Below are 27,667 nucleotides of genomic sequence, written 5' to 3' on the forward strand. Positions count from 1 at the left end.
AATGAGATTTGATAATAACCACAGCCAACATTGTAACCATATATAAAGCCATGAATATAAAGTCTTACATCACTTTCCAATATACTATATCACTTTCCAATATAATATTTTAACCATGTGGGCCAACATTTTAACCATTGACTTTCCAATATAAAATACACAGCCAACGTTTTAACCCATAAAACCCTTCTCCTGCAATCATTTCCAATATAAAGCCTCTCTCTCCTGCCAACAAAACCCATTTTCTCTTCCTCTCCAAAACCCACGGCCATAAAACCCACAAAACCTACCCACAGCCCCCATTGCTTGGAGGAAGCCATTGTCGGAAAAAGCTTATGGAAGCCATGCCAAAGAAGCCCCATGGAAGCTATGGTCCATAAAGCCAAAGCCACCTCCAAGAAACTCCCGTAAAAATCGTTTCTCTCTAGGTTTTGGTGAGTTTTGGGATTTCTTTTTTTTTTTTTTTGGGTTTTGTTAGTTGGTATTTTGGAAATGTTTGTGATTAGGTTTGAGATTCCATTGTTATTAGGTTTATTTTCATTGTTATTGGGTTTATTTCCATTGTTATAGGGTTTTGGTGCTTTTGGAAAAACCACACTTAATTACTTCCCAAGGTACAATTTCTCTCTAGTTTCTCTCTATTTTTTCTAAGATTTAATTCTGATTTCATTGTTATTGGGTTTATTTCCATTGTTACCGTATAATGAAAGAATTTTTCTTTTGTTTGTTGCATTCTCTTCAATTGTCTATTTCCATTGGGTTTAATTACTGTGTTGCATTCCTAATTTGATTAGTTTTCAACAATGTTGTTTTTTCTTTGTTTCTGTAGCTTTGAGTTTGTGAACATGTTGATATGGATTAAAACTATATATTCCACACTCCACGTTTGTAAATAATATAACTAATAAAATTTGATCCTTACCCGCCAAAGACTATATATCAATTTTTTTTTTGTCCTATTTATGAGTCTCACAAACAATAATATTTTACAAAATTTTAATTATTTTATTTGTATAACAAATATTATAGTCATACAATTAAGACACATCACCTTTATGAATATTATTTTCCACGTAAGATAGATTTTTATACCATATGTCACACTTTAGTTAATGATATGGTAATTTAAACAAATATTTTTTAAGATAGTCCTAAAAATTATTTTAAATTTTATGATACCCATTAAGTGTATTAGGAAATTTCCTTTTCAATTAAATATTAAAATATTTTTTAAAAGACAATTTTAAATTTAAATTAAAATTATCTTCTTTTTTTTTTTTAAAAAAAAAAGTAATTTTAAATTGCCTTTTCAATAATATTTTTTAAGCTTTGGGAACTCATATTACCAACTATCTAAAATCCATGATATTTTAAGTAGAAAAAAAAAAAAGAAAGTAGATAAAAAAATTATAATTTAAGAACTATTAATTATATAATAAGAGATACAAATAATTATGGAAAAGTTTGTATACAAATAACTGTTTTAAAAAATAATTATATAAATATATAAAATAAAATATTATACATAAAATTTATTTTAAAAATATTTAAAATTTTTAAATATTCTTTTGTTTTATTAAACATAATTATTAAAACTCTTTTATAAAACTCTTTTTAAAAATAATTATCAAACATGCTATTAAAAATTTTGAATCATAATTCTTTCTAAATAAATTCATTATACAATTAATAATATAGAATGAAACTTAAGTATGTAATAGCTCCCACCGTAAGTCCCCTAAAATTTAATGATTTTCCATGTGGCATGACATCATGTCATAGTCAAATCATTTCCATCCTAAAATAAATAAAGAAATTTACAATGGTGGTGCAAACTGGATTGCAATGGTGGATTAATTAAAGTTAAAGTAAATCTCTCAATGCATCCAAACTTACATGATTAAAGAAATTTTATAAATTAGAATTATGAAATGAATAAAATAATAAAGGATGGATTATTGATTAGCTTAATTGGCAACTATTTTATAGGAGTCGAGATACAAGTAGATATTTTATTTTATATATACAAATAATTATTTTTTATTTTTTATATATTTTTAAAAATAAGTGAGTCAAAACCCACTTTTCTTAAAAAAAGAAAAAAAAAGAGTTTGAATTGAATTTAGGTAATAAATTAGATTAGATAAAATTTCCTATACGTGATTTATTAACATTTTGACCGAATACATTTAATTTTCATTGATTCCAAATTCCTTTAATATATACATATATATAATTTTTTTTTTTTTTGGATAGAGTTTGAGTTGGCAATCAACCAAACCCCCAATCCACATGAGCTACACGTTACAACCACTAATGCTGAGTTGGATATAGGCCCTGAATCTGCATATATATTATAATCTAAAATTCATGATATTTTAAGGAAATAATTATATGACTTATGAAAAAAATGCATTTCACAATATTTTTAAATGAATTATTTATAAAAATTGGGTTTATATATGAATCTGCATATATATTATAATATAAAATTCATGATATTTTAAGTAGATAAAAAAAAAGTAGATAAAAAAATTATAATTTAAGAACTATTAATTATATTGTATGTATCTTCATGAAAAATAGATGGAGAAATTTTTTTTTTTTTATCTTTGAATTCCCAAATATAATTTAAGAACTATTAATTAAACCATGCTTGACTTTAGTGAAATATTTACATTTTTAATTATTGTCAAAAGTAAAAAATAAAAAATAAAAATTTTAAAAGTGATACAAATAAAATCTATTCTCAAATTTATATCTTTCTTTTTATGATTTAATTTATAAGTTGTGTCTTTTTTTATATTTAAAATAAAGTAATTAGTTTTTAAAGTTTAAAGATAGTAAACTTATATAATATTTTTAATTAAATATACTCTCAAATAATATCCTACTTCCAAAACAACTTCTCAACAAAAACCATTTTTTATTAAAAAAAAAAATATATATCAAACCTATTCTAGAAAAAGAATAGGAATATTTAGAAAATTTTTGTTTTGCACCCAAATTAGAAAATTAAGAAATTTTTTGTTTTGTTTCATCTTATTTATACCTTACCCTTTCGTTACTTCATGATCTAAGATATGCATATGTTGCATCTATTGTGAGGCCTTATCTATGATTTTATATTTTATTATTGTTATCTGTGAACTAACCCTCGTCGATTTTATGCAATAGAAATATTAGTAATTCATTTATATAAATTATCGAATGTGTTAGTCTCATTGTGTGTTTTTATCTATTTCTTTTCTAATATTATTTGTCATTAATTTTATCATTTACTCATTTTCATTTTAGAAAACCCTAGAATTCCCGTTCAAGTATCCTTGCTTGACAAATGTCTCTTTTATCATATATTAAAAACATATAAGTTGTGGACGTGCGGATATGATTTTTATTGTGGTCATATTCAAGTTTCCAACCTATATGTTTTGTATATGATTGATTACTACCCAAAAAGTGCTATTTTGCGCCTTTAATTCATTATGTTTTAAGCACTTTTGTGTAGTAGTTCTCCATTCTTATTCCAATTGGCATGTTAAGGACCTAGCAATGACTTCTAATCATATTTGTGGCTAGTTTTAGTGTTTTGACAGCTTTTTGGATCATTAAGACAAGCCAAGCAAAGGAGAGAAGCAAAGAGAAGCAAAGAGAAGCAAAGAGGAAAACAGAGTGAAGAAAATAGAGGATAGAAGCTGCAGTCTTCTTTCGCACTTTTGGAGCACTTCCCGAAGTCCATTTTCTACATGCTATATACCATTTCAAATCTCAGGAAGTCAAGAATCCAACGCTTCAAACCGTGTATGATTTGGAGCTGAAATGATGAAGATATGGCCTTCGGAAGACAACTGCATCAAGCCATGGGAACACCATTTCGCAAGGAGATTTTCTTCATGGTGCGAAATTTGGCCATTTTGCACCATGAAGAACCATCTTGCGAAATTTTGCAAGGTGGATTTAGGCACCTTGCGAAAATGCCTTTGAAATCCCCTGTTTTGAGACGCTGTTGATGATATTCGATTGCCGGTTCTCCAAGATATTTTGCTTGATTTTTAGCTTTGTAAATACCTATTTTACCCTTGTAATCAACCAATGAAAATGTTGCTTTTGTAATAGCTCTTGAAATTTAGCTTGTTATTGTCTTTAAATAGAGGTGAAGAGCCTCAGACAAAAATTTCTTGCAATCTGTAACTTTATAAGTTATAAGAGCACTTTTGTTCATACGCTTCTTTCTCATTTTCTTAGTAGCCAAACATCCTTGGAGGATGAAATCCCCAAGGATGAGAGGCTAAAACCTTTTAGTTTCTTGAAGTAATGGATGCCATGTGAAGCTCCTGTGTCACGATGGAGATTTCCAAGCCATAAATGTTAGTAGCTGAGCGTCATAAATGTTTTCATTCAAAGTAAAGCTTTTAATCCCTCTGACTTGCTTTGAATGGCCAATATTTGATAATCTTTTGGTCTCAATGGATTCTTATTGTTAGATCCACTGATGTTCATTAGTTATCTCCTACGAGCCATTGTATTGCAAGTCGAGGAGATGACCTATATCAATAAAAGAGCATTTATGAGGTTTAGCTACCCTTTTTGTAAGTTTTCAAGGACTAAAACTCAGTTGTTAAACTCATACCGGTTTGGAAAGTAAGCATCACCTTAGTTGCTTCCCCAACTCGAGGTGAAAAGTCCCAAAATCTCCATTTTTACACAGTGAGTTAAGCATGGCTATCCAAAGCTTTGAGAAACTTCTTTTTCCATCTTTTAACCTATTTTCATGTTAGTTTAGTTTACAACACCTTCATCTTTTTATGTTTTCATCTTAACCTAATTTTTATTAAGAAAAGTTCACTCCATCCTCCGAACTTCACCAGTTAAAGTAAAAACCCTTCCCAGTGTTCGATCCTAGAGCCACTATGCTATAGTAGCTTTGCTACTTTAGTGTAAGGACCTTAGGTATAAATTTTGTTGATACCCTTACATGCCAAGCTACCAAGAGTCGGGTTATTAATGATTGGTAGAATTGTCTGCAAATGATGCTTGAATTGTCCGTTTGGACAGTTTGGAAATACATAATATCTATGAAATCACACGCTTATGCTTTAGCATATTGATAAGATTTGACAGTGATTCTCCTTGTTCTTTGGGTGCATATTTGGACAAGGTGACATATTGTTAGCAACTTAGTTAACCTAACTAATAGTATGTTTATACCTTAGCCAATTCGTGTACTTGGAGAACTATGGGGAAATGCTGCCGAAATTTTATCAAAATGAAACTAAGCATGTTAGTGATTGATTCATAGGGATTATGTATTTCTAAATGGGATAGGAGCCACTACCAAATATAGGAGTTTGAGATGATAAAAAACATATCACATTCATTATAAGTTGATATAAAGATTCATTGTTATGTGATTGAAGGGTTTAATTTGCGAAAGTACGAGAAAAATGCCAATAGATAAGAGTTGGATGCAGAAGTCAAAAGTAAGTAGTTAATATCATAAAAGAGTTTTGGAGTTCTTAGATTTTGCCTTTACCAATGCACCTGGAAAAGAAATGCTCCCATGTCCTTGCATTCGTTGCAATAATTGTGTTATGCAGAAGCGAGAAATCATGTATGACCATTTGTTGGACAATGGGATAGCTAGAAATTATGTGCGATGGTTGATGCATGGGGAATATGAGTTTTGTGAACCTGCAAATACTAGCACTAATGAGTCTGATATGCATGATGAGATGGAAGAAATGTTAAATGATGCATTTGGAATGTCAATGCCAAATGAGGAATTTGAACGAAGTCCACATGTGCATGAGGAGTTTGAAAAACCGAATAAGGATGCAAACAAATTTTATAATTTGTTAAGAGAAGCAGATCATGAACTATATCCAAGGTGTAAAAAATTCACAAAGTTGTCTTTTATCATAAGATTATTTCATATGAAGTGTCTAAATGGATGGAGTAATAAGTCCTTTACAATGTTGCTTGAATTGTTGAAGGAGACACTTCTTGAGGGTGAGACATTGCCAAGCAACTATTATGAAGCAAAAAAAATACTTCGTGACCTTGGCCTTCATTATATCAAAATTGATGCATGCCCCTCAGATTGCATGTTGTATTCAAAAGAGCATGCAAATGCAAATGAGTGTGTTGTTTGTGGTGTCTCCAGATGGAAATTGAGTGATGATCATTCTACAGATGAGTTCACTAAGTCAGTAAAGAAAAAGAAAATTCCTGTTAAGGTCTTGCGTTATTTTCCCTTAAAACCAAGGCTTCAAAAGTTATATATGTCATCTAAGACAGCTTCTCACATGAAATGGCATGTTGATGGTCGCATGGAAGGTGAGATGATGAGGCATCCAATGGACTCTTTGGCTTGGAAAAACTTCGATAACGTACACCCTTCATTTGCGCTAGAACCTCGAAATGTTAGGCTCGGTTTAGCAAGTGATGGGTTCAATCATTTTGGGAATATGTCAATTTCATATAGTATGTGGCCGGTGGTTCTTATTCCATATAACTTACCACCTTGGATGTGTATGAAACAAACATACTTCATGTTGTCACTACTTATTCCTGGTCCAACTGCACCTGGGAATGACATTGACATATACTTACAACCATTGATAGATGAGTTGAATGACTTATGGGAGGTTGGAGTTGAAACATATGATGCTTCAACAAAACAAAATTTTTGTATGCGTGCAGCTATATTATGGACGATCAATGATTTTCTTGCATATGCAAATCTTTCGGGTTGGAGTACTAAAGGGAAATTTGCTTGTCCTATTTGTAATAAGGATTGTTCTTCATATTGATTACAAAACGGACGGAAATGGTGTTACATGGGTCATCGTCGATTTTTGCCGATTGATCATAGATTTCGATGTGATAAAAAGTCCTTTGATGGAAATGAAGAGCATAGAGCAGCACCTAAACAATTGTCTGGGGAAGATGTTCTACATCAATTAGATGGAATGGAACATATTACTTTAGGGAAGACATAAAAAAATAAGATTTCAGCAAAAATAAAAAGAGAACATGTTGAACTTGAACATAATTGGAAAAAAAAAAGCATTTTTTTCCAATTGCCATATTGGAAAACCCTCATTTTGCGTCACAATTTGGATGTAATGCATATTGAAAAGAATATATGTGACAGTATAATTGGCATCTTGTTGAGTATCGATGGTAAATCGAAGGATAACTTCAATAGTTGTCTTGACTTGCAAGCTATGGGTATCAGAGATCAACTTCACCCCATACAAAGAGGGAATATGGTTATATTGCCTGCTGCATGCTATTCACTAACTTCAAATGAAAAAAAGGAATTCTATAAATTTTTGAAAGAAGTAAAGGTTCCAGATGGTTATGCTTCTAACATCTCTCGATGTGTACAAGTGAATGAAAGAAAGATATTTGGGTTGAAGTCTCATGATTGTCATGTTCTCATGCAACAACTCCTTCCACTTGCAATTCAAGGAGTTCTACATAAGAATGTTTGTGCTGTTATAGCTGAACTATGTAGTTTCTTCAAACAGTTGTGTTCTAAAGTGTTAAAGATTGATCAATTAGAGCACCTTGAGAATGACATAATAGTCACACTTTGCAAATTAGAAAAAATATTTCCTCCATCATTCTTTTATGTTATGGTGCATTTACCTATTCATCTTGCAAGTGAGGCAAAGATTGCTGGACCAGTGCAATATCGATGGATGTATCCTATGGAGCGGTATGTTCTCATTCAATTAATCTTATGTATATTAGGTTTCGTATAGTTCATGAAACAAATCTATCATGTTGTGGAATGACAGGTATTTACGTACATTAAAGTCTTATGTCCGTAATAAGAGTCGTCCAGAAGGTTCTATTGCAGAGGGGTACATAACAAAAGAATGTACAACCTTTTGTTCAAGATATTTGCATGATGTTGAAACGAAGCATGATCGTGAAGAAAGAAATTATGTCATTGAAAATAACATAACAAATGGTGGAGGGTTAACCATTTTCAAATGCATGAGACGTACAATAGGAAAGTCAACATCTCGTGTTCTTAGCACAAAAGAATGGTCCCAAGCACATTTATATGTGTTGACTAATTGTGAGGAAGTGACGTCATTTATTGAGTAAGACACTTATTTGAATAAAACTTTATATTAATTCTCATACAAAAATTTAATTTTGGTCTTTGTGAGCATTATAATTAATTTTTTCATTTTTATCAGAGAGCATAAGCAATCTATAAGGGTTAAGCCTTGTATTCATGCACGAGATGTAGATTTGATTCACAGAAGAGAATTCATTAGTTGGTTTGAAGAACGTGTAAGTTCATTCACTACATAAATTGTTCTTTCACTACATAAATTGTTCTATTATTTAATACACATGTATGTATTAACATCTTATATTTGAATCTATAGATTATACAAATGCGACATGAAGGTCCAATTTCTGAACACATACTATCATTGTCTCATGGACCAAGTACATTAGTTACATGTTATAGAGGATACATCATTAATGGGTTCAAATTTCACACAAGAGAACGAGAAAAGGGAAAAAAAACTCAAAATAGTGGAGTTGTTGTGACCGCAGAGGTATCAAGCTTTGCAAGTGCAAAAGATAAGAACCCAATTCCTGGTCATGTTTCTTACTATGGTGTGCTAACTGATGTAATTGAGTTACATTACCTTGGTGGAAATAGAGTTATTTTATTCAAGTGTGACTGGTGAGATGTAATCAATAGTGGAAAGGGAATAAAGAAGGATGAATATGGGTTCACGTGTTTGAATTTTGAACGTACCATATGCACAGACGAACCATTTGTGCTTACATCTCAAGCAAAACAAGTCTTCTATGTTCAAAATTCAAATGAGGAAAATTGGCACACCGTTGTAGAGATACAAACTTGAGGGGTTTATGATATGAATCAGAAAATATCTACCAATGATCCGGAGCCATATCAACAGCTTATAACACTTCATAGTCAACGTGATGTGCATGAGTTGATCAAGAATGATTTAATCAATTGGGATAGAAATGATATTGCAAGAGAAACTATCCAAACGGATGTTCTACTATCATGACAAGAAAACATTGTTGAAAGAGGTAATGAATTCATTCATGATGATGATATAGATGCGTAGCTAATAATATTGGTAAGTACATAAATATATACTTACCTTGTAATTTATTTCATATTATTCATGTAACTTATTTTGTATTACTTTTTCTAATTTACTTTATTATGTAGGAAATGTCACATCGAAGAGGAAGAGTATAAATAGTGTCTTCAAAAGATGAGTTGGACAATCTATACCAACTCTTAGACATACAACCTGCTGCAACTACTACTCCTACTAGTTTTGATCCTTCTGATTCTTCAGATCCTTCTGTTGTTGGTATGATTAAGAAGATTATGTTTAACTTTACATATGATAAATGTGTTTACATATATTTAATTTCTTGAATGATAGGTTTTTAATGTTTAATTTTATATAAGATAAGTAAATTATGTTTCTTTAATTTTATTATTACTCTTAATAGGTTCATCCTCTAGCAAAAAGAGGACACGTGGCTTAACACGTAACTTAGATTTACTTAGTATGAAACCCGGGGAAAAAAAAACTACACGATTCAATACCAGAGGGCAAGTTGTTTATGATGGAAAAGGAGAAAGATTGTAAGCTATATGGGAACATTGGTGCGATCTCAACACAATGTACCCATCCAAGTTCAAGATTGGAATCATGTTAGTGAAGATGTGAAGGAAAAGATTTGGGCCTTAGTATTGGTATTTGCTAGTTACTATTCAATCTAAATTGTAATGTTATTGTTTAAAAATGATACCTCTTATTTAAACATGACACTTTAATGCAATACAGGAAAAATATGAACTAGAAGAAACATGTAAGAGCTACATTCTTCAATGTTGTGGAAATTTGTTTAGAAGCTATAGAAATAAAATGAAGGCCAAGTATTATAACCCTTATAATATAGATGAGGAGAGATTGTGCCATCGACTTCCACACTTATCGGATGATGATTGGAGGTGGCTCATCCACTTTTGGGGTACACTTGAGGCCAAGGTAAAGATAATGATCTTTTCTTGATAATGTATCTTATGATACTCATATTCACATAAAATGATATTTATTAGTTATATCTAACCTAATACTTCATGTATATAACTTTTATTATGTTTCTATTACCTATATAAGTGACTTGCTATTTTTTAATTGATGTAGGATATCTCAGAAAAAAAACAAGGCAAATAGGGCAAAACAAGTAATAAAGCATACATCGGGATCAAAAAGTTATGCTCAAATTCAATATGAACAGGTTGGAAATTTATTATTCATATGATTTGTTTGTACATAAATAATTCATCATAAATAACTCAATTGTTTTACTTATAAGAATAGGCACAAAGGAAGGAGGATCGAAGTGGGCCCAATAGAATTGAGATGTTTGCCTTGACACACACAAGAAAAGATGGGACACCTATTGATGATCATTCTAAGGAGATTATGGTAATGAAGTAAATAAATTTTATATACTTGTATTTCAATCATAGCCTCATACTAAATTATTTTAAAAGTCTAACAATTTTTTTTTATTTTTTTTTATAATTCCAGGATCAATTTCAACAATTACTATCCCAACCTGAGGGGACATCTTCTTCTACTTCTGTATCATCTGGAGCATCTACATCTGTAGCATCTACATATGTAGATGAGATATATATTCAAGGTAGGCTGTATGAGTAGCAATAAGCCATCAAGGAATTGTTGTGGAGTATTAAAAGAACACTTAGTAGGGCTTGTGCTAAAGGTATAAAATGGAGGGTCTATAGGAATTTATACTAGTTGGAAATTTGAGATATTTTCAAACATGACTCACCACTAATTTGGAACCTCAAAGTGGTAGTTGGACTTGACCCACCATTAATTTAGGAAACAAATTAATTTCGTATCCCAAATATAAAAAAATACCTTAAATAAATCTTTACAAAATTTATGACATATTGTTGGAAGGCATACATATCTTCATATAATGGTACTCGAGCTTGAACTTCTTGAGTGATAATAATGGATAAGATTAACTTGAAAATGGTTTTTCTTGTAAATTCACAATTTGAGGAACCAAAAATGAACCTAAACCCCACTCTCTCACACTAAGAGATAATTTTAAAGGCTTGTCAATTTGAAGAAACCCAAACCAAAACCCAAATCAAAATGACAATTTGATCACACAAGACCTAATAGAAGCAACCTTTGATGAAGGCATATGTAGAGCAAATTAAGCGAGAAATGAGCATTGGAAGGAATTGAACTCTCACAAACACAAGTGACTAAAATTTCCCAACTCCATCATCTACCTAAGACAAAGAAGCAGAGGTCTTGGAAACTGAGAAATAGTTTGGGGTGGGCCAAGATTGAAGAATGTACTAAGATCACAAACATTTTTGTTTTACCTAAGCATGAGTTGATACAGTTTTACTAAGATATGTTAATTAGTTCTTTTAATATTGTTGCAACTATACCTAGGTTTGGGGTGGGACAAGATTGAAGAATGGAGTAATAAAAGCTCAAAGGATTTTTGCGAGGAAGTTACTTGTACGGAGATAGATAATAGATCATTAAAAAACAAAAACATAAAATCTAATGCATTATCTCTTGAAGAGCCACATAAAACAATTTAATGTATTAAATTCCAATTATATTATAAATTCCCAAAACAGGATAAAAAAAAAAAAGACAACAGAACTTAATCTAGTTTAGCCACACTACAAAAGCATTCAACATCTTAATCCTTAGATATTTCAAAAAAATCCTGCACCATGATTCATATAAAGTAGATCAAACTTAACCCTATTCTACCCTATTTTGGTCACTTCAAAAACTCGTTTGCAATAAATCCTTAGATGTTACAAAATTTGCCCAAAATAGAACATAGATAAAATTAATCCTAGTCTAGTCACACTCAAAAAATCATTACAACACAATAAAATTTATAAATGCTACCTAAAAAATGTTTAAAAAGCACTTACCTTGTCAAGAGATCATTCAATATTTTTGATTGAAGGTTGACCGTTTTTTGTTTTGTTCAACTAAGAACCTTTTCATTCCTATTAACCACTTTCAGATAAGAAAGGAAGGAACAGGTTTTGAAAAAGATGAGTGAATGTTTGTTAGAATTTGAGAATTTTATAGATACTTTAAGAAATCTTTTGTTAACAGTAGGATTAGTTGTAAAGGTGTGAAGATTCGTATTTTGTGGAATTTGTTTTTGAAAAAGCTAGATGTGTTAGTTGGGTTTGGTATTGACTCAACAGCAATGTGCCTAAAATTGTAATATTTATATATCAACTTATGAATGAAATCGTGTGTTCACATGGTATCAGAGCACCAAAAAGATCTTAATAAGACCTGTGAGTGAAAAAAAAAAAAAAAACCACCAGCAAGGCTTTCTCTAAAAACCCTCATGGCTTCCAGCAATACGTCTGCTCTTTCAACCCCAGTTTTCAATGGTGAAAACTATCAAGTTTGGGCTGTTAAGATGAAAGCTTACCTGAGAGGTCTTGGTTTGTGGCAGTGGGTTGAAACTGAAAGGCAAGTACAGCTTTTGGGAAACAATCCAACCCTCAATCAAATCAGGGCTCATGAAGAAGAAGAAGCTAAAGCTTCAAGAGCTTTATCTTACATCCATGCTGAGCAAATTGTAATATTTATATATCAGCTTATGAATGAAATCGTGTGTTCACATGGTATCAGAGCACCAAAAAGATCTTAATAGGACTTGTGAGTGAAAAAAGAAAAAACCACCAACAAGGTTTTCTCTAAAAACCCTCATGGCTTCCAACAATACATCTGCTCTTTCAACCCCAGTTTTCAATGGTGAAAACTATCAAGTTTGGGTTGTTAAGATGAAAGCTTGCCTGAGAGGTCTTGGTTTGTGGCAGTGGGTTGAAACTGAAAGGCAAGTACAGCCTTTGGGAAACAATCCAACCCTCAATCAAATCAGGGCTCATGAAGAAGAAGAAGCTAAAGCTCCAAGAGCTTTATCTTACATCCATGCTGCTGTCTCAGAATCAATTTTCACAAGGATTATGGCTTGCGAAACACCAAAAGAGGCGTGGGACAAGCTCAAGGAGATGTATTTGGGGAGTGACAGAACTAGGCAAATGCAGATTCTGAATCTGAAGAGGCAATTTGAAGTTTTGAGGATGAAAGACAATGAGTTCATCAAAGAATATGTAGACAGGCTCATGGAAGTTGTTAACAAAATCCGGCTTCATGGTGAGGATCTAACAAACCAAAGGGTTGCAGAGAAAGTTCTAGTGAGCTTGCCTGAAAGATTTGAGTCCAAGATCTCTTCACTTGAAGACTCAAAGGATTTAACCAAATTTCCTTGGCTGAGCTTGTTCATGCTTTTCAAGCTCAAGAACAGAGGAGATCAATGAGATAGGAAGAAAGCAATGAAGAAGCTTTTCTTGCACTGCAAAAAAGAAAAGCTTCTCAAGGTAGAGAGAAAAAGCAATCTGGTGAGAAGAAAGATAAAGAGAAGAATGAGGGCCAAGGAAGAAAAAGTGGTGGTAAAAAGAGATATCTTCCATGTCCTCACTGCAAGAAACAGAGTCATTCAGAGAATTTTTGTTGGTATAGGCCAAGTGTACAATGTAGATCATGCAAGCAATTTGGTCATGTAGAGAAGGTATGCAAGAATAAAAATGATCAGCAAGGGGAGCAAGGATAACAAGCACAAATGGTTGAAAATCAGCAGCAACAGGAGCAATTGTTTATTGTTACAAGTCATACAACGAGCAGCTGTACAAAAACTTGGCTTATTGACAGTGGTTGTACAAACCACATGACTCCTGAATTGAGCTATTTCAAGGAGTTGGATCAGTCATATAAGTCGAAAGTGAAGATTGGAAATGGAGATTTGGTTGATGTCAAGGGCAAGGGAGTTGTTGCTGTTGAGACTCCAACAGGTATTAAATATATCTCAGGTGTGTTGTTTGTGCCTGAAATTAGTCAAAGCTTATTAAGTGTGGGTCAAATGCTAGAGAAGAATTATTCTTTGCATTTTCAAAAAATGTCCTGCACCGTTGTTGATAATGTTGGTTGTAAGTTGATAACTGTAAAAATGAAAGACAAAAGCTTTCCAATTAAGTGGAAAGAGACTAATTTGCATGCCTATACCACTGTTGTCGATGAGTCTGTGTTGTGGCACAAGAGATTTGGCCATTTTCATTATGCTGCACTTAAACACTTGCATCAGAAAGGCTTAACACAAGGCTTACCTGTCATTTGTGAAGAAAAAAATGTGTCAAGTCTGTCAATTTGGGAAGCAAAGTAGATTGTCGTTTCCTGTAAACAAGGCTTGGAGAGCTTCAGAAAAGTTGCAATTGATCCATATTGATGTGTGTGGACCAATGAAAACACCCTCGCTGAATTGAAACAGGTATTTCATCCTGTTCATAGATGATAAAACAAGGATGTGTTGGGTTTTCTTTATGAAGCAAAAATCAGAAGTGGTTGGTGTGTTTCAGAATTTCAAGGCCTTGGTAGAAAATCAAGCAAATTGCAGCATTAAGGTAATAAGATCATATAATGGGAATGAATATACATCAGACAAGTTTGACAGGTTTTGTGTTAAAGCTGGAATTGTACATCAGTTGACTGTCGCTTACTCCCCTCAACAAAAGGGAGTGAGTGAGAGGAAGAATAGAACCATTATGGAGATGACAAGGTGTCTGCTATTTGAAAAAGAAAATGCCCAAGTGTTTCTGGGCAGAAGCTGTTAACACAGCTGTGTATTTGTTGAATAGACTTCCAACCAAAGCTGTGAAGAATAAAACTTCATTTGAGGCTTGGTATGGAGTTAAACCAGCTGTGGAGCACTCGAAAGTATTTGGGAGTTTGTGTTACACTCATGTGCTAGATGTGAAAAGAGACAAGTTGGACTACAAAGCTGAAATGAGAATCTTCCTGGGATATAGCTCAACCTCCAAGGGCTATAGAGTTTTCAATTTGAAAACAAAAAAAATAATGGTTAGCAGGGACATCAAAGTTAATGAAGCAGCAGTATGGAACTGGGAGAAAAATGAGATAGAAGTAGAAGATGTTGATCAAATTGGGATAACCATTCCCCAAATTCCAGAAGAAACTGAAGATGAAGTTAGTGCTAATAACTTAGATGATGTTCCAGTAAGAGGAACAAGGTTACTTGATGAAATATATGAGAGATGTGATGTAGCATTACAGGAGCCTACATGTTATGCTGAAGCTGCTAAAGAAAATGGGTGGAGAGTTGCAATGGAGGAGGAGCTAAAAATGATAAAGAAAAATGGAACTTGGGAGTTGGTTGATAGACCCAAAAATCAAAAGATAATTGGAGTTAAGTGGGTTTTCAGAATCAAATATAACTCAGATGGTTCTGTAAACAAACTTAAGGCCAGATTGGTTGTAAATGGCTATTCTCAAGAGTATGGTGTTGATTTTTCAAATACTTTTGCTCCAGTGGCTAGGCATGATACTATAAGGCTTCTAGTGGCTTTAGCAGCAAAGATGGGCTGGAAAATTCATCATCTTGATGTGAAGTCTGTCTTTCTAAATGGTGTGCTTGAAGAAGATATTTATGTTGAGCAACCAGAAGGATTTCAAGTTTCAAGTTGTGAAGACAAAGTTTACAAGCTCCATAAAGCTCTCTATGGCTTGAAACAAGCACTAAGAGCTTGGTATAGTAGAATTGATGTTTATCTGCTGCAGCAAGGATTTAAAAGAAGTGAAAGTGAAGCCATTCTATATGTGTTGAAGGTTCAAGAAGAAGTTCAGCTTATTGTCTCTTTGTATGTAGATGACCTGCTGGTTACAAGTTGTAATTCAAAAATCTTGAAGCAATTCATGGTGTAGATGGAAAGTGAGTTTGAAATGTCCAATTTGGGTGAGATGAAATATTTTTTGGGCATGGAAATTCACCAATGTGAAGCTGGAATCTTCATCTCATAACAGAAGTATGCTCTGAAGGTTTTGAAGAAGTTTCATATGGAAAGATCCAAATCTATAACAACTCGTTTGGTTGTGAATGAGAAATTATCAAAGAATGAAGTTAACATCAAAGCAGATGCCTCCATCTACAAAAGCCTAATAGGTAGTCTGCTCTACTTATTTGCTACAAGGCCAGATTTAATGTTCTCAGCAAGCCTACTCTCAAGGTTTATGCACTCACCTAGTAAAATTCATTTTGGGGTAGCTAAGAGAGTTCTAAGGTACATTAGAGGTACTTTTGACTATGGTTTGTGGTTTGTTAAGAAAGAAAGTAAAGAACTCCAAGGATATGCAGACAGTGACTGGGCAGGAAGTTTAGATGATTCCAAAAGCACTTCTGGTTATGCTTTCTCATTTGGTAGTGGAGTTTTTTCATGGAATTAAAAAAAAAAAAAGAGGTTGTGGCTCAATCCTCAGCAGAAGCTGAGTATATTTCTGCAGCAGCAGCTGCAAACCAAGCTATTTGGCTAAGGAAACTACTGACTAATCTGGGGCAAAACCAAGCAGATGCTACTGTAATTTGGGTTGACAACAAGTCAGCCATTGCTATTGCAAAAAACCCTGTGCAGCATGGAAGAACCAAACACATAAATGTGAAGTTTCATGAAATTAGAGAAGCTGAGAAGAATGGTGAAGTCAATCTGGTGCATTGTTGCTCAGAAAATCAGATTGCTGACATATTAACTAAGGCACTTTCCAAAGCCAAGTTCGAAGAGCTAAGATCAAGGCTTGGAGTCTCTAAGAAAATTCTCAAGGAGGAGTGTTAGAATTTGAGAATTTTATAGATACTTTAAGAAATCTTTTGTTAACAGTAGGATTAGTTGTAAAGGTGTGAAGATCCGTATTTTGTGGAATTTGTTTTTGAAAAAGCTAGATGTGTTAGTTGGGTTTGGTATTGACTCAACAGCAATGTGCCTAAAATTGTAATATTTATATATCAGCTTATGAATGAAATCGTGTGTTCACAATATTGGACCTCAATTAAAAGAGAGAGGGGTTGTGAGTTTCGGTTGAGAGAGGGAGCGGAAGTGAATTTTGACATTAGAAAGAAAGAGGGAGAGTAGCAAGAGAGGGATAATGAAAAAATGGAGTTACTAGTAAAAGGAGAAAGAGCTTTTACAAAGAGAGAGAGAGTCTTTTACCATGTCAATTCTAAGTCATTTATAAAAGTTATGTAGAATCTCTTATCATTCCTAGTAAATGTATTTTTAAGATCTCCGGAGTCCCTGTGAATTAGACTTTAGGAACTTTAATTACCTATTTATAGTTTTATAGGTTTCTTTTTGTGGTTTTAAAGACTCTCATTTGTCTTGGTTTTCCAAAGATATTTAGGAATCAAGTCAAGATCCATCATTTTCTTAGGAACACGAGAGAGTGTCTTCCTGGAAGTCTCCCATTGCTGCCTTTGTTTATGGTGAGTTCTTACTTTGAGGAACCAAACATGAAGCTAACACTCCAACCCATTCAAATTCAAGTTTTGACTAGAAACCCAGAAAGATAAGATAATCTTGGGCCACCGTCATATCATATTAATATATGGATTAAGCAAGCCGTTGGAAGGAACTAAAATCTGTATTAAAAGGAAAATCAGATGTTTATTATACGTAAAAAAAAAGGTTTCAGAATTCAGGTCTATGCATAGAATTTTTTTTTATCAACAATACAAAAGACGTACAAGTGAAGGGTTCACATGCTGTAAGTACCAGTAAATTATAACTTAGGGGGCACTAAAACTTGGGGGTGAGCCCCTAGGACGTCTATCCTGCCCAGCTAATTGAACTTTGGCATCATGATATCCATCTTTCTTATTAAAGGCTTGATTAGCTTGTTAAGGATTGCGGTGTGACTGGGAAGCAGGGACTCGAGCTGATAGTTGTTTTGCCACAAAACGCATGGTGGGTCGTGACTCAGGAGCGGCATGTGTGCATGCCAAGGCTACTGAAACTACAAGCAGCACTTCTTCTGCTACTTGTCCTGTGGGAGGTGGGAGCCTTTGGTCTAGCACATCCTTCATGAACGAATCAGGATCAACAGATAATGCTGATAATGCTGGTGAAAATAGGAGCTCCCCCGGATGCTTTCCCATCATTACTTCCAATGCCACCACTCCAAAGCTATAGACATCACTTTTATCTGTGACTCGCATTGTAAGGGCCAGCTCTGCACATCGAAAAAACAAAATTAATGAACTTCTTAATGATACATTTCAAGCCTTTTTGTGTATGGTTAAAAGGAAAAACCACTAGATAAAACATCTATATATTAAATCTTATCTTTACCTGGTGCCATGTAGCCATAAGTCCCTGCAACTGGGGTCCAGTTAGGTGAACCTGGGCTCAAAAGTCTTGCTGTGCCAAAATCTGAGAGACGCGGCTCAAACCCTGAGTCAAGCAAAATGTTGCTCAGCGACACATCACGGTGCACGATAGGTGGATAGCAGTCATGGTGCAAGTAAGCAAGTGCATGAGCTAGTCCTTGCACAATTTTAACCCTTGTGTCCCAGCCCAGCTCCACCTCCCCTTCTTCCCCATACAATACATTTCTCAAACTACCTCTCTCCATATATTTATAAACCAAGTACATGAATCCCTTGCTGGAGCAGAACCCATAAAACCTAATGATATTTCGGTGCTGAACTTCTGTCAGGGTTCGAATCTCATTCTCAAAACTCATCCAATTAGTCAGCCAGTTCCTTGCTGAAGTATCGCTGGTATCTGATATATCGAGTCTTTTGACTGCAAGTGTCTGACCCTGTGGCAATACCATCTTGTAAACACTCCCAGACCCTCCTTTTCCAATGCAATACTCATCACTTAGGTCAGCAGTGGCTTTTACAATATCCCCAAATGTGAATTTTCCTTGTTTTTCCCAAATTAGCAACATGGGATTCTCATATTTTTCTGTACTTTCAGCCTTCTCATCTGGGTGTTTGTTTCGTCGGGAAAATATTAGAATAACAGCAATAATAGTTGCAAGAACTAAGAGGCTGCAGACAGGGACAGTAATGCCAATAAGAGTTTTTGTAGACTTGCCACCGGTGGAATTGGAATAACAAGGAACCACTCTCTCTTCATTTCCACACAAACCTGAGTTCCCAGTATAATCTGCCTGCTTGAAAACATCGCCAGTTGGAATTGGACCTGTCAATGTATTGTATGAGAAATCGATTGAACTCAGATTCATCATGTCTGACAATGATGGCGGGATTTTCCCAGTGAGATTATTATGTGAAAGATTGAGGCTCTGTAATGCTACAAGCTTCCCTAAGTTTGAAGGGATTGCTCCTGAGAGTGAATTGCTGCTGAGATCCAAAACATTCAACGTGGACAAGTTTCCAAGCTCTGGCGGTATCTCACCTGACAAATCATTGTTTCTTAGCTTCAAGATCAACAAAAGCACACAGTTCACAAACTCGACTGGGATTTGGCCGGAAATTTGATTTCCATCCATCTATAGTATTGTGAGATTTTGACATTCTCCCCACTTAGGTGAGAGCACACCAGAAAATCGATTGCCACTAAGAGAAATAAACTTAAGACTTGGATGAACTCCAAATACTTCTGAAATATTTCCAGTGAATTGGTTCCCTTCAAGACGGACACGAGTTAGCCCCGTGCAGTTCCTCAAGCAATCTGGCAATGGTCCTGTGAAGTTGTTGCCTCCATTTACCGTTAAATATTGAAGAGCAAAGCCATTACATAAACCAGGAGGCAATTCTCCTGAGAAGCTGTTGTTGGAAAAACTGACATACATCAGATTGAGGCTGTTCTTCCCAAGTTCAGTCGGAATGGTGCCTGAGAAATTGTTGGTGAACACGGAGAGTCTCTCTAGATTATTGAGGAGTGATAATGTCTCTGGCAGCTCTCCATGCAATTTGTTAGTGTTGAGATCAAGAACCTTCAATGATTTCAGATTACCAATCTCCATAGGAATTTTCCCACTGAGATTGTTGGAGAAAAGCTCTAAGCAGGTAAGTTTTGTGAGATTTCCCACCGCTAGAGGAATTGGACCTGAAAGATGGTTTTCTGAAAGGTCTAATTCAAACAAATCCTTCAAGTTCCCAATCTCTGAGGGGATTGAGCCATAGAGCGTGTTATTGTACAGAAAAAGGTAATTCAGCTTTGTTAAAAGGCCGATTTCGAATGGAATTTTTCCACTGAAGAGATTGTTCTGTAGTTGTAAAGATATCAATTCCGTCCAATTGGTGATTAAATAAGACCATATCACACCAGACAAAAAATTGTCGGCCAAACCCAACTCTGATATCACGCTCAGATTGGTCAAGGACAAAGGAAGGACCCCAGTGAGTGAGTTCATAGCTAGATTCAAAAAGGTGAGACTGGTACAAAGACCAAGCTCGGTAGGAATTGTAGAATTCAAGCCATTCATGTGAAGATCAAGCCCCTGAAGCTTCCTGAGCTGACCTATAGAAGAAGGAATCTTCCCTTCAAACCAATTGTCATACATTTCTATGTTCTGAAGATCAGAGATCATACCATATCTTCTGGAATTGGACCACTAAATTGGTTCCTGCCAAGGCGAAGATTTTGGAGGTTGGAAAGCCTGGATATGTTTGGTGACAACAGCCCTTGAAATGAATTTTCAAAGAGATATAGGAATTCAAGCTTTACCAGATTGCTAAATACCCACTCTGGTATTGGGCCAGTAAAATAATTCTTTGACAAGTCGAGGTATGTCAGGTTCCGACAATCAGTTATGAACTCGGGGAATTCCAGTATAAGGTCATTGAAATTAAAGCTCAGGTGTGTCAACAGAGGCATGCCCAAAAACCTAGACCAGTCTGGCGATACTAAGTAGTTCGAACCAAGGTCTAAGTACCATACCTTTTGAAGATTGGTAATTTGATAGGGGATGTCACCAATGAGATAGTTGTCATGAAGGCTAAGATATCGAAGCTCTGTCAACTGGCCAATCTCCGAAGTGATGCGGCCACTGAAAAGGTTGCTGCCCATGTCCAAGAAAGTGAGCTTGGAGAGGTTGGCAACAGCAGTTGGTATCGATCCCTTGAGTCTGTTGGTGTTGAGGTTGAGGCTGGTAAGATTAGGAAATGAACTGAAATTGAACTCCACAATTGTTCCTCGAAGTTTTGCATCTGACAGGTTTATCTCAGATATGCTTCCGGCAACATCGCAAACAATGCCTGTCCAGTTACAGAGGTTCCCAAGGTTGGCGAGGGACCATGATGAATTGAGAGAAGTAGACGAAGATAAGCTGTTTTCCCATTTGACAAGAGCTTCTGCTTGTGCTCTTGGCGACGATGTGATTCTGAAAGGAAGTAAGGATAGGAAGAGAAGATGAATAAGAACAAGAGAAGTGCTCTTCATGTTGTATTCTACTAAGAGCTAGCTCCTATAGCACAAAGAGAGAAATCTAACTTATACATATATATCTTACATCTACACTCTGTTATATAATATCGAACTTATGAATCTTACATCCAACCCCGCGTTTCTCAGCATGGAATTGGATATCACAGTCCCCAATTTCAGTTTCAACCAAAATGTACAAGAAAATAAGTTAAACAGGCAGCTAGAAAGAGAAGGATGTTATCTGCTTAATTAAGGCAAAATGGCAAGTACCATACTAAAATTTCATTCGACTTTCTGAAAGCGTGTGCCAAATCAGGTGCAAGCTGTCATTACTGAATTCTAAAGTCATGACTGGGAAGCTATATGGAACTTGCTTCTTAAATTATTGATTGTTGTGGGGACAGGGAAGACTGGTTACATCAAGAATGAAAAAGTGACAATTCCAACATTCATTATAACCATTCAAACTAAATTTGAGCAAACGATCAGTTCTCATGTCAGATGCCATCAATGAAGTGACATGTATGCATGCAATTATAGATAAAATCCAGTTTTCCTACTAACCCATTTGGTTATTCTGGTGGATAATTTGAAGAAATCCATATCAGAATCAAACCAATTATAGATACTTTTTACATGTTTGTTAATTGTTGTATGCTCATTATAAGCACATTAACCTTAATTATTACTTCATATGAGAGAAAGTATTTATAGGCACTCTTGTCACTCAATGTATTCCCACATATTCTCAACTTATATTTTTACCAAATCTTTATCAAAGAATGATTTCACTATGTTTCAAGACAAGGGGATCAAAATAATGAAGGAGATACCCAAAATTAAACTCATAATTGGTAGGAGTATACTTCCTTTAATGATTCCATAAATTGGACTTGATTCCCTTAATTTTAGGATATTTCTCTATATGTATTTTTGTTATACATATTCGTGTACAATATTCTTTTCCATCAACCTCCACAATTAACCATTTCGCTAGTCTATTCTATTGGTTACTAGTAAACAATTCATACATATTAGATGAGTATGTCCCGGACGTGTTGGAAACTTTCCTTTCATGACGATATGGACATCACAATATAAATTAAATAAATGGGACGTGAAGATTATTTATTCTAAAGAGTTGAAACCCTACTCGTTTTGAATAGGAATGTAAACGGTCCTTGTTGCGCTTAGACCACTCCTACCAAGTCAAAGTGGGCCTAGCCCGTCCCTACCGATCCAAAGTGGGCCTAACTCAAACTGGTCCTAAGTCCCAGAATTTAACAAATATGCTTCTCATCCTTTGGAAGGATCAGGCATACCCTTTAAAGATCCTTTTTCAAGCTCCAGTATCAGGCCAGACCATGGGCCTTGTTAAAAAATCAGCTCAATTCACCCTTATAAGGATCGGGCTTGGAGTTGGCCTGGATTTAGTTGAAAGACGGGTTTGTTTTGATGCAAAAGTTTCAGATGGGCTCCGGCTCAGACTGGAAGGCCCAAACTAACACCCTAGAATTAAAAAAATAAAAGAAATCATTTCTGTCAAGTGAAATCTTTCAACATGTCTTTTGCTTAAGCTTATAATATGACACCTTGATATAATCTTTGCATCACTCATGACATCAAACAATTTTCTTACCCATAGACCCATCTCTTAGAAAGACAACAGAAGAGTAGGTGTCTTCCTGGAAGCCTCCCCTTTACTTTTCGTTATTTGGGTGAGTTCCCACTATGAGCCTTTTGACACAACCCAAGGGAATAATATATGAACCACGGTAGGTGAGAAGCTAATATCACTTTCATCCATGAACTAGTTAAGTTGCTTCCCCACTCATATTCACACTGTAAGTTTTGAATGGCAATCCAGAAGGACAAGAGATTCTTTGGCCCCAAACTCTATATTAAATGAAGGGAAATTCTACAATACCTCCTTCGGTACCATGCCTCTATTTTTTTTCATCCATTGGATGAAAATGATTAAATCTCAGCCATCCAAATGAAAAAGAAAAAAAAAAATTTCAAAAAAAATTTCTACCGGGTACCTCCCCCTCCCGTTCTCTCCCCCATCTCTCCTCATTTTCCCCCCAAATTTGCTCTCTTCCTCACGCATCCTCCATAGCCGACTTCCTCAGCTCACCCATTTCCCGCTCTCATCTTTCTTCCCGTCCATAGCTGGCTGGCTGTCTCACGCATCCTCCATAGCCGACTTCCTCAGCTCACCCATTTCCCGCTCTCATCTTTGTTTTCTCTTCCTTTTCCCGTTTTTCTCTCCACTGATTCTCCACAGCTGGGTGAAGACCACGGTTGGCTTCAACCGGGCCAATCGAGGGCGACGTCGCAGACCTTATCAAAGACGTCTCCACAGCTAGGTGGAGACCACCTTCGCCGTCAACCGGGATCAAAGACGTCTTCACAGGTGGGTGGAGACCACCATCGGCGTGAACCGGGCCAACCTCCTCCAAGCCGACGTCTTGACCTCATCAAAGAAGTCTCCCTCAAGGACCGCGAGCTCAGGATTGTGGGCGAGGTCGGTGCCAAGATCCGAGTCTTAGACTTCATTTCTCCCGATGTCCAGGTCAGCTATTTTTTCTGCTAGATTCTTCTTCTAGAAGATTTTATGTAAATTTTCTGAATTTTTGCTTTCTCTCCCTCATACCCCTGCATTTTGTCAGACGGATAATTTCGGTTCTTTCACACGGAGAATTTTAGTGGAATCTTCATAACCGTTGTGTTTTCTTCATATTTTATTTTTTGTTTAAGAGGTGTAAGGGGTTGTTTTCAGGTTCTAAATTTAATGGTTTAAAAACCCGAATTGAAGACGTAGCTAGAAGAAGAAGAAGAGGGCGTGTAGTACTAAGGAAAAGAAAGCTGAGAAGGACACAATTGTTTGTTACTCAAAAGGCGCTTGTATCCTAATTATTTGGCGAGTTCTATATAAAAGGAAAAAAATGTGAGTAGTAATTATGGGTTTTACAATATTGTGTCCATTATATTTCATGTTTTTTGTTAGATTTATGGATTGATTACATTATAGAAAAAGAGGGTGGTTAGATTATTGAACATTGAAAAAAAATTATATGTTAATTTTGTCATCATTTTAAATGTAAAGATATTTAGGGAGGATGTTGTAGTTGTAATGGTATTTGTATTTATTTGACATTTGATTGATTGTAGTAAGATATAAAAATAAAATTTATTGAAATGTGAAAAAAACTTATGTTGAGGTAATGTGGTGGTGAAAGTATGTTTGATTTATTATATCCGAAATCATATTATAAAAATTGACTTAAATGATTTGATTTAATTTTTAGGAGCGAACGCGATGGTCTTGAAGTTGTTCGAAATCCAAAGAGGCCTATCGGCGCTTGGATACATTACTAGTAAGGGAAAATAGAAATATGTAAAATAATATGTTTTTTAATGTATTTTTTGTGGTTGTTATTGTTAAATTTGTTTGAAATTGTTTTGTAGTAACGATCAATTAGCCATGATGAAAGAGAAGGATAAAGGAGTGAAGATAAATGATGATGTAAGGAATAATATTGCTATGTCTAATATAATTACATTTTAAAATTAGAATTTAAATTATGTGACCAATTAATGTAGTTGAGGAAAAAATTGGGCAAGAAGTGGAATGCACTTTCAAAAGTAGAAAAATAAAATTTCATAGCAAAGTCCAAAGAAAGTTCAAAACAATATTCACTTCAAAAGGGTGTTGTTCCAAAGGTAATTTTTTTTTGTAATGAATATTTAATTTCTTTACTTATGTATTTGTTGGAAATTATATTAATGTAAACATGTTTGATGTTTGTGTATCTTTTCAGTTATATCTTCAGACTCGATGCTCCCCTGAGCGAGTGATTAGAGTGATTGAAAAATTGGAACCAAAGCAAAAGGCAGCCATAGAAGAAATAGGATTTGGTAGCCTCTTGCAACTTCGATGTAGGAAAATTGATCATGGGTTATGTCTTTGGTTGATAAATAGTTTTAATCTGAACACTTATATGTTACAATTGTATAATACTTGTATCAAATTATCCCCCATTGATGTTGAATTTATTATGGGATTGAGGGTAAGAGGGTTCAAGATTGGCATGAACAAAGATGTTGGCCATAAGAATGATTTATGTAAAAAATATTGTGATAAAAAAGGGCGATTGCCATTAGTGATGTTAGAAAATCAAATCAGGGAGGATAAAGAGGGTGGAAACGATTTTAAAGTTCGTTTTGTATTATTTGTGTTGGGTGCATTATTGTGCCCAACAATGAAGCTTTTTGTGAATCGTTCTTTCTTACATCTTGTGGAAGACATCGATTCAATAAAGAAGATGAATTGGGCAGAATTTGTGTTGTCCTATCTTGTGCACGGGATTGAAGAGTTTAAGAAGAAACAACAAAGTGGGGTTTGCGGTTGCTTATTGTTTTTAATGGTAATGTCCTTGTAATTAATTTACATCATAGTGAATTACGATTTTGTTTTAATATAATTTATGAATTAACTATATATCTATGTCAAATATACTCGTAGTTATTCTACCACGAGCATATATCATTTGAAGAGAAATTTCTACCGCTATATACTCGACCTTCTCGTCGGATTACTGCTTGGGGAGATGATGAAGTATTGGACAGGAAACGAAGATTGAAAAAACTTGGTGGATATGAAAATGAGAATGTAAGTTATAGTTTTGAAAGTCGTTTACTATTTATTTAAGTTTTTAGTGATTTAAAATCTGATATGTATTATATTTTGATGAATATATTGTAGCTCAAAATATGGGTGATAGAAAATGAGATAAGGGATTGCGTTGATGGAAATGCAACGACAATGGCGAGTGAGAATGAGGACGATGAGAAATTTGTAATCAATCTAAACAAAGATGTTATTAAACGAGTAAGTGTTTTACAATATTCATCGTGACTATCTATATTAGCATTGATCCTTTGTATTATGATGTTATTAATCACGTTCGTATATATCACTAGGTTGATGGTGGGAACTTAATGGAGATGGATAAAACCTTTCAACAATTAAAGACACAACTAATTGATATGGCTTATGGTGCAAGTAGTAGTAGTTGTGATCAAATTTTGGCTAAATTTGAGGAGAATTATACTACAGTGAAAGGTATCTTCCTTAGATCAAGTGGAAAACCTTTGAGAATGCACGAGGAAGGACCGAAGAATGACATTCTCTCATGCGAGAGAAGTTTGGAAGATACGAACAATATGAATGTGAATGAACATTATCTTCACACTTTGTCAAATGAGAAGTTATGCACCGAGGACTTGAATGAAAAGAATGAAGATGCATGTGCTACATCAATTGAAGTGCATATCATTCCAGACGAAAATCAAAATATTTTACCACTTCCAATCAAAAGGAGTAGAAGAGATTATGGAAAGGTATGTATCATATAAAAGAAAAAATTATTTTCTTTACAACTACTTAACCATTACATAGTAAATAGATGTATATTAATGGCATTTTCCATATTAGGAACCATTACGAGCACTATGTATTTATCCTAATCATGTCATGAAAACACGTACATCAAGGGAGAGGAAACCAAGTAAATTCAAGGTCTCCCCGTTTGTACACAATTTAAGGAAGATGGTAAAACGCGAAGCATCAGAGGTATAATAGAAATAGTTTAATATCATTGTTCTTATTTTTGATACTTAACATATATAGTTAATAATTATGTCTTGTTTTCGATTTAGTCAATCCCCATGTCCATTCGTGAAGACGTGGTGGATACTCAATCATTCAATGTACTTCAATCTCTTGTCGCTGATTATGTTTTCAATAGAGCATTGTCAAAAAGGTTTGTCGTGTCTAGAACATTCATAGATGTGTTGTTACAATTTTAGCCTTCATATGCTTCCAATTTATTCAAGTTTGTTTGAACATATTATTATTTTAGTGAGCTTCTTGTTGACTTTGGTCATGAACATGGAGTTCGTGGAGATTTTGAGTGCTTACGTCCTAGACAAAATTTGATGGATGTTGTAAGTACCTACTTCATTTATATCAAATGCGTGCTATCTTAGTTAAATAAATTTATTGAAGTTATTGTTCAACAACAGGTAATAAATCTAGAAGCCTCAAAGCTAAATTATTTTGAAAGACAATTCATAGGCATACGAAGTATAAGATGCTATCTTCCCACGACATTTTCAGTAAGCTCATATTTCTCTTGTTGTTTACTTACATATTAAGTACAATATACTAATGTTCGTATTATGTTTTCTTATTAGCAAATGATTTTGTACGGGAGTCCTCAA

The 27,667-nt window shown here is 34.6% G+C and overlaps 3 long non-coding RNA genes and 1 pseudogene across 3 annotated transcripts; 3 read left to right on the top strand and 1 right to left on the bottom strand.

The window, feature by feature from the left end:
• The first annotated feature begins 218 nt into the window (after positions 1 to 218).
• Positions 219 to 9,310, top strand: LOC117919350. Its single transcript, XR_004652059.1, has 3 exons — positions 219 to 434; positions 571 to 614; positions 9,248 to 9,310. It is a non-coding gene; the product is annotated as an uncharacterized LOC117919350 (long non-coding RNA).
• Positions 9,311 to 17,738: 8,428 nt separating this feature from the next.
• LOC117919056 lies at positions 17,739 to 21,394 on the bottom strand (annotated as a pseudogene).
• A 2,302-nt stretch (positions 21,395 to 23,696) lies between these two features.
• LOC117919273 lies at positions 23,697 to 25,938 on the top strand. The gene is made up of 4 exons (XR_004652055.1): positions 23,697 to 23,954; positions 24,162 to 24,286; positions 25,688 to 25,809; positions 25,908 to 25,938. It is a non-coding gene; the product is annotated as an uncharacterized LOC117919273 (long non-coding RNA).
• A 106-nt stretch (positions 25,939 to 26,044) lies between these two features.
• Positions 26,045 to 26,467, top strand: LOC117917255. The gene is made up of 3 exons (XR_004651657.1): positions 26,045 to 26,054; positions 26,148 to 26,273; positions 26,366 to 26,467. It is a non-coding gene; the product is annotated as an uncharacterized LOC117917255 (long non-coding RNA).
• Positions 26,468 to 27,667: the final 1,200 nt, after the last annotated feature.

Source organism: Vitis riparia, chromosome 7, assembly GCF_004353265.1.
Source record: "Vitis riparia cultivar Riparia Gloire de Montpellier isolate 1030 chromosome 7, EGFV_Vit.rip_1.0, whole genome shotgun sequence".
NCBI classification, from domain to species: Eukaryota; Viridiplantae; Streptophyta; class Magnoliopsida; order Vitales; family Vitaceae; genus Vitis; species Vitis riparia.